Raw genomic sequence first — 12,304 nt, forward strand, 5'->3', positions numbered from 1 at the left:
TATGAATGGGAAAGGGATGCATTTGTGCATCGCTCAGTGTTACATGTGAAATCTTGGTGTAGGCTCAGCACAGAAAGTTTGACCAATCACCAACCAACCTCTCAATGAAGTATGTCAGCATTGCCCGTGACAAGATAAAATGGGAGTGTGCTGCGTTTGCTCTAATTGCTCTCACATTGGACCTTTAAGCTGTATTTTAACGACTAAGGATTGCTAAGACTTATACGTGATTTCTGAGATGGTTTCTGTTTAGAAAAATATTTATGAAACCCAGCCTTCTCTGATTTATTCAGCTTGTATTATACAGAGCTCAATACTCAGACACTTCTTTTGGATTCCAGCTTGTTTTTAATAAATTATGTCCATTTGGGGATATAGATGATGAGCATTTATTGATTTTTTTTTCTAAATTTATTTAATTGAAGACTGAAGGTTTGAAGGGACTTGTTTTGAGAACTCCAAGCATAGCTTTTGCTGTGGTTTCCTAAGTCAATGAGAAAAGTTAAATACTGCATCATAAACAGGGATGTGGTTCTTTCTTTCATGTGGAAGATCTCTGCCCTTGTTAAATTCCAGCAAATGAAAGTAATCCACTGCTAGCTTTTTTTTGCAAGCGGGAATCACATAACAGTTGCTCCCAGGCTGTTTGCTGGGATTGCTGTCACCTTCATATCTTCACATCCTTCACATCCCAACCTCTGTTGGTCCAGCAGAGGCTTCAAGAACTCACCACACAGCTGTTGCACACATGCTTGGCAGAGAGAAGAGATCATCTCGGGCATTCGCTCATCTTTTGCAGTCTTTTTAACAACTCCTGAAGTAATTCTATTTGTTGGAATGTTTATACCCATATTTTTAGATGGTTTCCAAATGTTCTTCTTCATAAACCAGCCCCAAGTCCAATGGATATTATGGGTTTGGTTTTATCAAATCTGGTGACCCACCAGTGTGCCTTCTGTGCCTACCTTTTGTTAGGATTGAGCTGGTGCTGCTGGGTGCCAGGTCCTTTATGCCTCAGTCATATGTTTCAGACTTCTGTCTGGACTCTGTTAACAGCAAAGATGTTAGAAGTTTTTCTAAAAGACTCTGTGTAGTTTTGTGTAGTTTTGCCCCACAAGCCATCTTCTGATGCCCTATGCAACCTGCCACTGGTCCATAGGTGAGTGGTTCTGTTTTCCAGAAAGAATTTGCTAGGAGAGACAGAGTGATTCCTGTGCTATGCTATTTCCTCATCTCTGTGGTACTGATGAGTCTTGCTTCTGTTATGCTCCCCCCCTGCCCAGTTCTGGGCTCCCTGGTGCAAGAGAGACATGAAACTACTGGAGAGATGATCAGGAGACTGCAGCATCTCTCTTATGAAGAGAGGCTGAAAGGGCGGGCCTGTTTACCCTGGAGAAGATCAGACTGAGAGGAGATCTTATTAGTTATACAAGTATCTTAAGAGGGGATGTCAAGAGAATGGAGTCAAACTGTTTTCAGTAGCGGCCAGCGACAGAACAAGAGGCAATGGGCACCAACTGAAGCACTGAAAGTTCCACCTGAATTGGAGGAAAAGGTTCTTGCCTGTGATGAAACAGTTTATCAGAGAGGCTGTAGAGTCTTCTTCCCTGGAGATACTCAAAGCCTGCCTGGATGTGACCCTGTACAACGTGCTCTGAGTGACCCTGCTTGCGCAAGGGGGGTGGACTAGACAATCTTCAGAGGTTCCTCCAACCTGTGATTCTGTGGTTAGGAAAGCACGGCAGTTTCTAGGAGTTTCTCTTGCCCTTTTAAGGCAGCATTTCTCCAGAGCAGAGGCCCTTCCTGGAGCCCTCCGCAGCTAGAACTGGTGGAGGTGGTCTGAACATCTGAACACAAGTGGCTGTTCACTCTACGTCCTCTGTGAAGGCTCCTAGATATATCCCTCTTCTCTAGTCCTCTTACACCAGTCATACTTCCAAATACTTCCAAAAAGTTTCCAAACTTTTTTTTTTTCCTTCAGGTGTTGAAACTCATTGAAGCCATCTTTAAAAAAAAGTTACTGTATTGTACCAACTTCAGGAGGCTTAATAAAAATCAGGGCCCCTCTGTGTTTGGGGCTCTAGCAGGATCATTGCTTTAAAGAGTCTTAATGCAAGAAAAGACAGTGCCTGGGAGCTGGCTCTGTTATCTGAGAAATAACCAGGGCAACAGGAGGCAAACATTTGATTAGGTCGGTCTCCTCCTCTCAGCCTCGTGCTCTGTACTGCTCTTACAGGACCACAGGGCTTCGAGTCCAGCCTGGTGCAAGGGGAAGAGCTTGCAGGGGGGTCTGCCCTTACCGCATGTTGCCTAGGTACACAAGGCAAATGAAGGAGGAAAATACAGCTTAGGTCTTTCATGACTGTATGTGCATCATAAAATGTACATCTTATACATCTTGCACATGATCATTGTATCTCATTAAAACTTCCTATCTCATTTGCTGGCAAGGGTTTCTCAGGCGTAGGGAGTGCCATGAAGGGACAAACTCCAGAGGGGGCACAGCTGAGATGCTGCTTTCATACGATGCGGATGCCCTTGGTTTCTGCCCAGCACAGGGTGGAAGACAATCTATCGCCATTTCTCCTTTGCTGGATGCCTGTTGCCCTAAGCCACATGCTGAGCATCTAGTCCTACCATCTCCCGCATGCTGGCACTTCATCATCACACAACAAGGGAAGCTGTTAGTGATCTGTGTGGTGGTAGAGCTCATGCAGAGTCTATCTGCTCACCCCAGTGTGTCCTCATCGCACCAGAAGTAACTGTGGGTGTCCAGAAGGTCTCTGGACTTGCTCCTTCCGTGTAAACCAGGGTCTGTCTATGCCAGGCTCATGCCCTAAAATACTTAATCTCCAGGAACGGAAGAAAAGACAATGGAGAAGGAAGAGGGTAAAACATCCAAGCAAAAGACCAAGCTAATGAAAGATTATTATATTATTCACTAAGTGCATCCCCATGATAAGTAACAGAGGGAGTGTGGGAGTAGAGCTTACAGTTATTTATAAAATATTTATACATTAATTTTAATCACAATTTTTTGGCAATTATTCACTATATTTGGGAGAGGACTCAGTCGAGCCACTATTTTTGAATGGGAGTATCTTTACAGATTTCCACTGATGACAAGGGGACATGAGTGTGTTTATGTGTGTATGCACCTCCTCCAAACCTGGAGTTCCCATGGTCTGAAGCAGTTCTCCATACAGACTTTGCTCCCTAATTGGCTTTAAACTTCCACTGCTTAAGGAGAAAAGACAGGAAATTCCCAAGCTGTAGCCAACATTAAAAATAATCCTTTTGGTGATATTTGGGATATTTGTTGTCCAGTTCAATATCCATGGAGAAGCCAGTGAAGACACCAGTTCTTTTCTGACATGGTGGTAACTGCATCTCTCTGTGAAAACTGACTGTTATCATGGTAACTGATTGGTCCAGGACAGAGGCTGAGGCTCCTCTGACCCACACAATTGCACATTCTCTCTGCTGCAGAGAGAACAGGAATTCACCTACATACAGCCTTTTCCAACCTGCCAACATTTCTCTTATTGCTACTTTTAATATTAGTCAAAAGAGGAAGACTCTACTCAAAGAATCTCGCAGAAGACATCCTTTCTGTTATGTTCAGGCTGTGGTGATCTGCTTTTTCTCTGAGGGGGCCTCCTGTCTCCAAGCTGCTGGAGCACTCATAGGATGCCAAGTGCTAAATATACAGGACCAGAAAGGAGTTGAAGAATAGCAGTTCAGCTCCAGGATCTAGACCTTCATTGCAGTGATGATGAGAATTAAATAGCTAGGGCCAAGGGCATCTGTCTTCCAAAGTACCCCACATCAGAACACAAAGTTGCGGCTTCTTGCATCACTTACACTCCCTTAGTTTTTCATTCCAGTGCATGCCCTTTATTCAAGTAGTCATCCAAGAAGAAAAGCAGAGTGTGCCAGAGGGGCTGATGGCTATAGAAGCTACCATGTGTTTCAAAGTGGGTGCTGAAATCCTTCTGTCAAGAACTGAGGAAGACACCAAAAAAAAAAAAAAAAAAGCCATAGTTTCATCTTCCACAATCGTCTTCCACCTCCTCTCCCACCTCAACTTTACACTGTCATACAAAATTAAACTTCCACTTTATTCTCCAATCTAATCTCTCCTTCCACAATATGATCCCAGGGTTTAATCTGATTATGATCCTCCATATCACACTATAACAAATGGTCCCAGCTGCCAAGCTAAGCAGTTTAATGAGATACTGCATTGATTATAAAATGAAGCATAGAGCAGATATTTCAAACAAAGGAATTGTTTGCTCAGTACCATCCGCGGAACACGGTACACAGGCTGCAAGGAAACCCTCACATAACCTAATGGCATGTCCTGTAGAACCCATCGGTCTTGCAGGAGGAAAAACCCACCCTTCTGCAAGAGTTTTGATAGAGAAATATGTTTTGTCAGGCTGGGTAGTGGGTTGCTACCTTGGATATACTAACACAACATTTGCTGGTCGAGAGGGATCTGAGCGCAAAATACAGGAAATGCAGTTTGTCTTTGCTCAGATGTTATTAGATCTAATCTAAACATAATAGCCCAAGATGTACCTCATGACAAATCAATAACATTGTTAATCCAAATGCAATCAGACACTTTTATTTTTTTTTGTCTTCCTGTCTAAATAAGAACAACCCTCTCCCCCTCAGAATTGTAGCCATAATGTAATTCCCTCTCAGCGGCTAATGGCATTCATAAATTACACTCAAGACCCATTGTTCATCTAATCCTTTTTGCTGCTATTAGCTCTGGTCACTGATCTGTTGCCTCTCCAGTCTATGGTATTTTAATGACACAACTAAAAAACAGACAAGCTCTTCAGCTTGGTTCTAAAAAGCCAAGTTGTATTGTAAGGAGGGATGCTGTCTACCATCAACTTGAGGAGTCGAACTACCGGAGAATTGTAGTTCCAAAATGGCTATTAACTGAGGAATGCAAAAAGGACACTCTCATAAATCACTGATTCTGTCTTGAGCTCAGATCTTAAGGAGATGGTGAATCAGTTGGCTCCCGTCTGTGGGAATATGGTTCACTTCAGAGATAACTGGAACAGAGAAAGCCTTTCAACCAGCCTAACCTGATTTGCTAAAAGAAATCATTGACTGTCGTTGATCCTCCTTTGAAGTTGCTTTTTTTTTTTTTTTTCATGGAACTTGAACCTGTGGTGCTCTTTGCCCTTCAGCACAGGGGATAGGCTGCATCAATTAACACTACATATGTGAAATGCCATTACAGGAGATACTGATGGGATCTCATCTGGGACACTGCACACAATCCGGGTTATTTACGCACAGATGAAGTACAGTTGGGAAAGGTGCAGAGCAGAGAAAAAGAGACCTTCTGCCACATTTGATCATGCTCAGCTAAAGTCAAGGGAGCTTATGATTGGCTGTACAGACAGCAAACCTCATGGAGGGAAAGCAGCAACTTTAGTCTGTACTAGTGGAAAACAAGATGACAATGGCTAAAAACGCTGAAGTTTCCATGAAAGTTCCTAGTTATCTATGCAGGTTGGAAATAGTCCGTCTAGCATCTCAAATGCGAGGAAGTCACAGCTTGTTTTTTTTTTTCAAGATCTTTTCCTCTAGAGAATTTTTTTCCCCACCATGTGCTGTGTTTACTTTTCAGTTCAGAGCTTAGAACTGGACTTTCATAAAATCTCTTTGGCGCTAATTAAATTAATAAAATTCCTTCCCTGGAAAGTGTGATCTAGCTCTCTTCATTTACAGTAGATGCAACTGTGCACCTCAGACGTGCCCATCAGTGGCAAGATGGGCACAAGAAGGGAAAATGACCTTAGCTGCTGGGATACGGTCCAGCTGCAGATTGCTCTAAAGCAGCCTGCAAATGCAGCAGAAGGATTTGGCTATTGGATAACATTTGTTACTCAGCAAATATTCAGTCTCCTCCAAGGCAACAGCAAAAAAGTGACAAGCCAGATGCATGGATCATGCTCTGAATGACCTTGCATGCAAAGCAGTGCTCTGGCAGGCTGAAGGGGGATGGATTCAAGCCTCTCTCAGGTATGCGCACTTAGGGCAAGTTTCTCCCAGCTATTTGATTCCAAGAATGGCTTCTCTAAGAAACAAAAAGATATTAAGCTTTTTAATCCAGAAGGCTTTACATTGCACAGCAGTTGGGCAGCTGGTAATTACCACCACCCAGGGGAGCCTGAGAATATGCCAGTCCTTCTTCTAATTACTACAAAGCCTTTCAATCTGATTAATTCTTTCCTTGATGTATTTCCTTGTTATTTCTATTTGTGAGGTTGCTAAGGGTAAATTAGAGACTCTTTCCTGTGGAAAAGATATTCTTTGCTCACTCAACAGCCCTGGTCTGTTAGGATCTGTGCATCCCTCTTAACCCATGCAGGAGATATTGTCCAAGCCAGGCCTGATATCCTCCTGAGCAAATCTTGTCCTTTCATTCTGACCAAAGATGTTTCCTGGAGCAGAGCTGATAAATAGTTACATCACGAGAAGAGCTTTTTGCATTTATTTATGATGCAAGAGCCTAAAATATATTTGCTACCTGGAGTTGTATAATTTTCTTTGAGACCACACATCTTCCTCAAACCAGAGAAGTCAGACCCCAAGGAGACCAAGGGCACCACACACATCCTGTTGTGATGCAGGGGAGTTGCACACACACGTGGCAGAGGTTGCATAGGACAAGTGGGATCTCTCACCATGTTGTCAGCATTGAGTTAAACTCACGTGGCATTGTAAGGGTATCAGATGAGAGTTCTTAAATATATGTATGTATATATTGTTTTTCTTTAAAGATGGTGATATTAGCAATGGTAGAGAAGCAAACAATCTGGTGCGGGGGGGCAGAATTACCCTCTTACTATATCCATCTAATGCTGTCTGTATCCCAGTTTACCCAGAGGGGCAAGTCTCCTCCTACTGGGAATACAGTCTAACAGGTACTCAAAACTTTATTGCTAGGCATCAGACCTTAGAGTTGGAGCATGAAGGAGAGGTAGATGAAATCTTCAAATCAGCAATGGACTCACTAAAGGAAAAGAGATGTTCAGTGGGAACTCACCATTCCTACACACATGGAAAAAAAGTGTGTTCAGGAAGAGTCTCTTTCAGCGGGTAGGAGTGGGGCAAGAGGTAGACAGAGCTACACAGCTGGGCACACGTGAAGGTCATGGCCACACTGCCTTCGCAGCAGGCCTGCTGTCCTGGAACAGCACAGGTACATGATACACTCTAAAAGAGCAGGGCAGTGGCTACTCCTGAATGTTTCCTCCTTCCCAACTCTCATCAGCTCTTGGCTTGTCTGTGTTCTCCCCAAAAGAAGGCTGCTGGGAATTGCTACCAACCCATCTACTGCTGCAGAAAACAATAAATCCATCATCTGGCACTTGGAGTGGTTCCCAGATTATAAAGACTTTCTACCTGAATCTTCCTATCTGTTAGAAAGCTCTTTCTTGGCTCTTGACTTCCCTCCTTGTTGGCAGTAGAATTTACAATTAAATTAATCGAGTTAATTTGCCCCTCATTCAGTCCAATGAAAATGCACAAGACACTGATTTCAAGAGCAAGTAACATACTGGATATATGCACACATATCAGAGAGAGAGAGATTGCCCTCTAGTGACTTAAACACAGAAAATGTAGAAATACTAGAACATCACTAGTTTTGTGGGGGTTTGCATCCTAACAGACTATCAAAATCCAGACTGGAGTTTTAATATATGGAATAACAGTGCCCAGTCTATGGTGAGGGGAATGAGAGTGCCTCATAGCTGCAAGGAAGCCCAGAGCAACTTCCATGAGCAATCACAAAATGCACATCTAGCCCCAGATAAGGCTTCAGTATACTGAGGGATTATGAGAATAACACACACATGGGTGTCACACATGCTGTGTAATTATCAGCTAAGCTGTGAGGGCAACTTGAAAAACACCCTCAGGTTGCACTCAGCCTGAGATCTCTAATCTTGCATAAAGGCAGAAAGGGCCAAGAGCTCAGCCCAGAGCCTGCCAAATTCTCTCATTGCTGCTGTTTCACATTGTCTGAACAGGATTTCTGCAAAAACTTGCTGCACCCCATTTATAGTCACAGAGATATATTTTAATTCATTTCTCCTTTGCATATACTGTGGAAATATCTGTTGTTCTCGAGTGCTCTGTCTCAGCTACACACAAGACTTTTGCTACAACATCCCTTTTGGATGTTGTTCACTCCTTGGTGTAAAAATATGACAAAAATGCAGTTAAGGAAATCAAGATAAGAATTTAGAGGTAAGCAACAAGTCACCGCCAAGCATAAAGAAACAATGAAAGTCAGGAATTCCTCTTCTTTCCTTGATTAAGTCTTCAAGAACCTTAGCAAGTATTCATAAAAGCAATAACAACAACAACAACAACAACAACAACAACAACAACAAAAGAGAGAGAGAGAGAGAGGAAGTGGCCAGCACATTTCTACCAGATGCTCTGAACAAAGATATAGCTTTTTATTTCCCTTTTGGAGGAAAATTTTGGAGTAAAGTTTAACCAGACTAACGGTTTAAGTTAGTCTGGTTAGTTTAACCAGACTAACAGAAAATGTAACAGTAAAAATCCTATTTGCAGAGAGTTCACCATGCAATGAAAAGCAACAGGTATATTTCGGAGGCAAAGCCATTTTTCAGAGACCTCCTATACAGCTCTCTCCCATCACCTACGTCCCCTGCTCCATGACCCAACTTACACTAGATTATATAGAGCAGGGCACAGGATACTCCTCACCAAGCTCTGAGATTTCTTGTATTCAAACACCTCAACAAATAAATAAGTTCTTCCTTCAAAGCCTTTTCTCTCACATTTATTAATGATGTGCTTGTCTGGAGAAAAAGTTGGGTGCAGTTCTATACCTCTGTGCTCAGTACCAAGCAGCTACTGGGGCAGGTCCTAGTCATATACAGTCACTCTATTTCCTAGAGCAGCGTATGCTGGTTGATGCACTCCCCTGTGTGTCAATGAGGAAAAAAGAACAAATCAACTGACCTTGCTCAAAGCAAGGGCCCGTCATTGCAGGCTCACTCACTAGTGCTGCTGATTTGTTTCCGGTTGCTTAAGAGATGGCCAAGCTGGCAGAGAGCAGCACCTCCCATCAACTGAGGGCACTGATCCTGAGCTACTTTCAAGCTGGGATACCACAGCTGAAACACTTCTGCCCCCAACTATGGAGGGAGGGAAACTTGTCAAAACACACAGTTAAATCCTGAATGGATCACAAAATTGAGATGAAACAGGAGGCGTTACTTCATAGTCACAAGAGTCTGACTTTGCCTGGCAGATTGGCATCTTCTTGATCTTTACATGGAAGGTACCAAAACAGCATGCTCACAGGAATCAAAAAAGCCATGCCTGATGTCATTAAGAAATTTCCGCACATGCTCCGCTTGTAGAGCAGTTTGGAGCATAAAGTCGTAGCAAAAAAAGCTACCTTTTCAAAATAGCTGCACAAAACACAATTGCTGATGTAGAAAGGCAATTTAGAAGGTATTCCCAGCTCCTGAGTAGACAAAGTGTGGGTTTCATGGTGGTCAGTAGGGTCAGGTCTGCACACAGTGGGGTCTGACACAGCAGACCAGGGAAAAAAGGGACAAGTAACTGATATTTGTCTAATCATAATCTCTGTCTCCTCTTAATGAATTAAAAAGAAAACCTTCTGCTATACCTAAGCAAAGGATGAGGAAGCAAAAAGGAAAATCTCTTTGAGCAAAGGGTTGACTCCTGAGAAATGGGAGAACATCCAAACCATCTGCTATAAATGGGGCAGCATACCAGCATCAGTGGAACTAATTCATGGAGAGCTTCATTTTGGCACTCATTAGGGATTTATAGGTGCTGATACCCAGGCTGATAATGCATGTGGGTACATTCTTCAGGTATATCTGGAAAATCACCCTTTTGCCAGATACCATATAAGTCCAGCACTTGATCACCTGCAGTTTCTTTCTAAAAATATGCTTAATTAACACCAATGCACGTACTTGTTCAGGAATCTAATAACCTAGATTACACTGTCTGAGAGCTCAAGATTTGCTGTATTTTTCTACTCACAGCAACAAATCATAGGAGACACAAAAATAACTTGGGCTTGGGAAAAAAACAGACAAAGCTCTTGAGTGGTGAAGGAGGGAGGTAGCAACCATCCTCCCCTTTTCCAGCAATCTGCTTTTCCTGTCTTCCAGTTCCTTGTTCAAGGTGAGAGAGGTCTCAGTTTGGAGAGGTCCGTTTCCAACTCCCTGCAGATGAGCTGTTCTAGCTCTTATTGTTCCAGCACTGAAATTGCACAGCCATGGCCACCCGGTACAGGGATTTGCTGTCCATTGTAACTGTCCACCCACTTACGTGCCCTCCTTGTTTTATACAGAGTTGCCACCAGCCTTCTGCGCTAACACCCAGTCCTCCCAGGTTTGCCCTAGTACAGGCTCTCCTTCTACCACAGTGTAATCACTACAGTACATTGGGGAATCCTCTCTTCTTGGGAGTGGTGAGAAGCAAGGTGCTCACCTTAGATGTTTAAAGTCAGTTGCTTTTTGTAGAGTTATTGTGGGCAGGAATCGGAATACCATGCAAGATCCTCAGCACTGCATATTATGCCAAATTGCAAACTCTGTTTCGAGTCTGAGGTTTTGTGTCTTCTCTGTTTTTCCTCTCAGGGTCACTTGGACTGAGGGTGCAATTCCCAACTTTTAAGAAATTTCCTTCACCCTTAATCTTTATAGATTTGTCTCCTAGACTCTGGAGACTTATTGTAGAAAAGGTGCAGTTGAGGTACCTCAACCCTTGTAGTCTGGTAAGAGCTTGTCAGAGGGAGTTCAGCCAGATCCTCCTGCATCAGGCTGATGAGCGCTACAGAGCAATGCAAAGTAACTCAACGAGACCCAGCACACGAACTGCTGACCCCAGAGCTCTGTGTAGAACCCTGCACTCTGCCCTGCCTGTGTAAATTACTGTCTTTCTTACACTGTGAGCAGCGGGGAAGGGAGAAGAGACCACCGAAATTAGCTTGTACAGGGCTGCAAAATCAGTCTTTAACAGTAAATGTCTGAGGGAGAGAGTTTGGAATATTGGTCCTAGGCCTTCTGGAAGGTGTTCTCACAGGTGGAGAGGATTAGGTTCTTCTGTTCCCATTCCTAAGTCTTTTACTCTGACTTGTAACCTGCTGTGAGCCTTGGACCAACACTCTCACACAATAGCATGCCGAAATGTAAGGGGAACTGACCAGTGAGATGGACAGTCTTCAAAAGCACAAGCCAGACCCCAGTGATCCAGAGCCTGGACTCTGAGAAACAAAACAGCAACTGCCACAGTGGCATATGAGACAGGGAAACTGCCACAGGTGCTACTCTCGCTTGCAAAACTAAGCCCGGAAGTGAAGACGATGGTGAAGATGTGTGGTTAGACCACAGCTTGACGCAAGGGGGAGATGCTCTGCCACAGATGGTCATCTTGCAAGCCCTCGGCTGCAGCAGCTCCCTGGAGTGCTGGCTGCAAATCCCAAATCTGCCACTTCCCTTAGGAATGGGTATTACTTTCCTGGATTGATATAAGAAAAAATAACTCATTTTGACTTCATTTCACTAATTTAATAACATTAAGAAGGACGTTCTTTACACCTGTTCTAGGAGTCTGTTCTTTCCAAACACTAAAACTTATTTTCTTCTTAAATATTATATAAAAATCATGGAGGTTTTGAAACCAAGAGCTATTGAAAAATATTCCCCCTCCATACACCACCTCAAAACAACCATGGTAAAGATCTGCTTTTCTGCAGCCTGCTGGGCAGAACCAGGGGTGTAAGTGAAATCTGTGCTGGCAAAGCCTCCCTGGCTGTATGGTGTCAACAGAAATGGCAAAGGCAAACATGAAGAAAAAGCTTTAAAAAATGGGGGAAAAAAAAGATGTGGAGGAGAGAAAAGTAGGGGGAGACAAAAACCAAACCAAACCAACTCTCCTTCTCTTTGAGCTAGTCAACACTTTGTAGCATGGCCATCTTCACACTGGTGCTGGCTCCTACTCAACTGTAGATGGAAGGAATCACAGATTATCTCTACAAGAGACTTCCAGCTTCAGTGCACCTCAGAAATGTTACGCAGAGCTGGCCTAATGAGGTAGGCAGGGAATTAAACTTAATGTCCTTGCGAGAGAAGAGGGAGTGGCAAGAATATATGTCCTAGGCTACTCAACAGATAGACAGCAACAAGAGGGAGACTCCTCTACATGATCTTTCTGTTTAAAAGCCACAGGACTAGTG

This window comes from Tinamus guttatus, unplaced genomic scaffold (assembly GCF_059628265.1).
Source record: "Tinamus guttatus ecotype Peru unplaced genomic scaffold, ASM5962826v1 Tinamus_guttatus_pri_ptg000408l, whole genome shotgun sequence".
NCBI lineage: Eukaryota > Metazoa > Chordata > Aves > Tinamiformes > Tinamidae > Tinamus > Tinamus guttatus.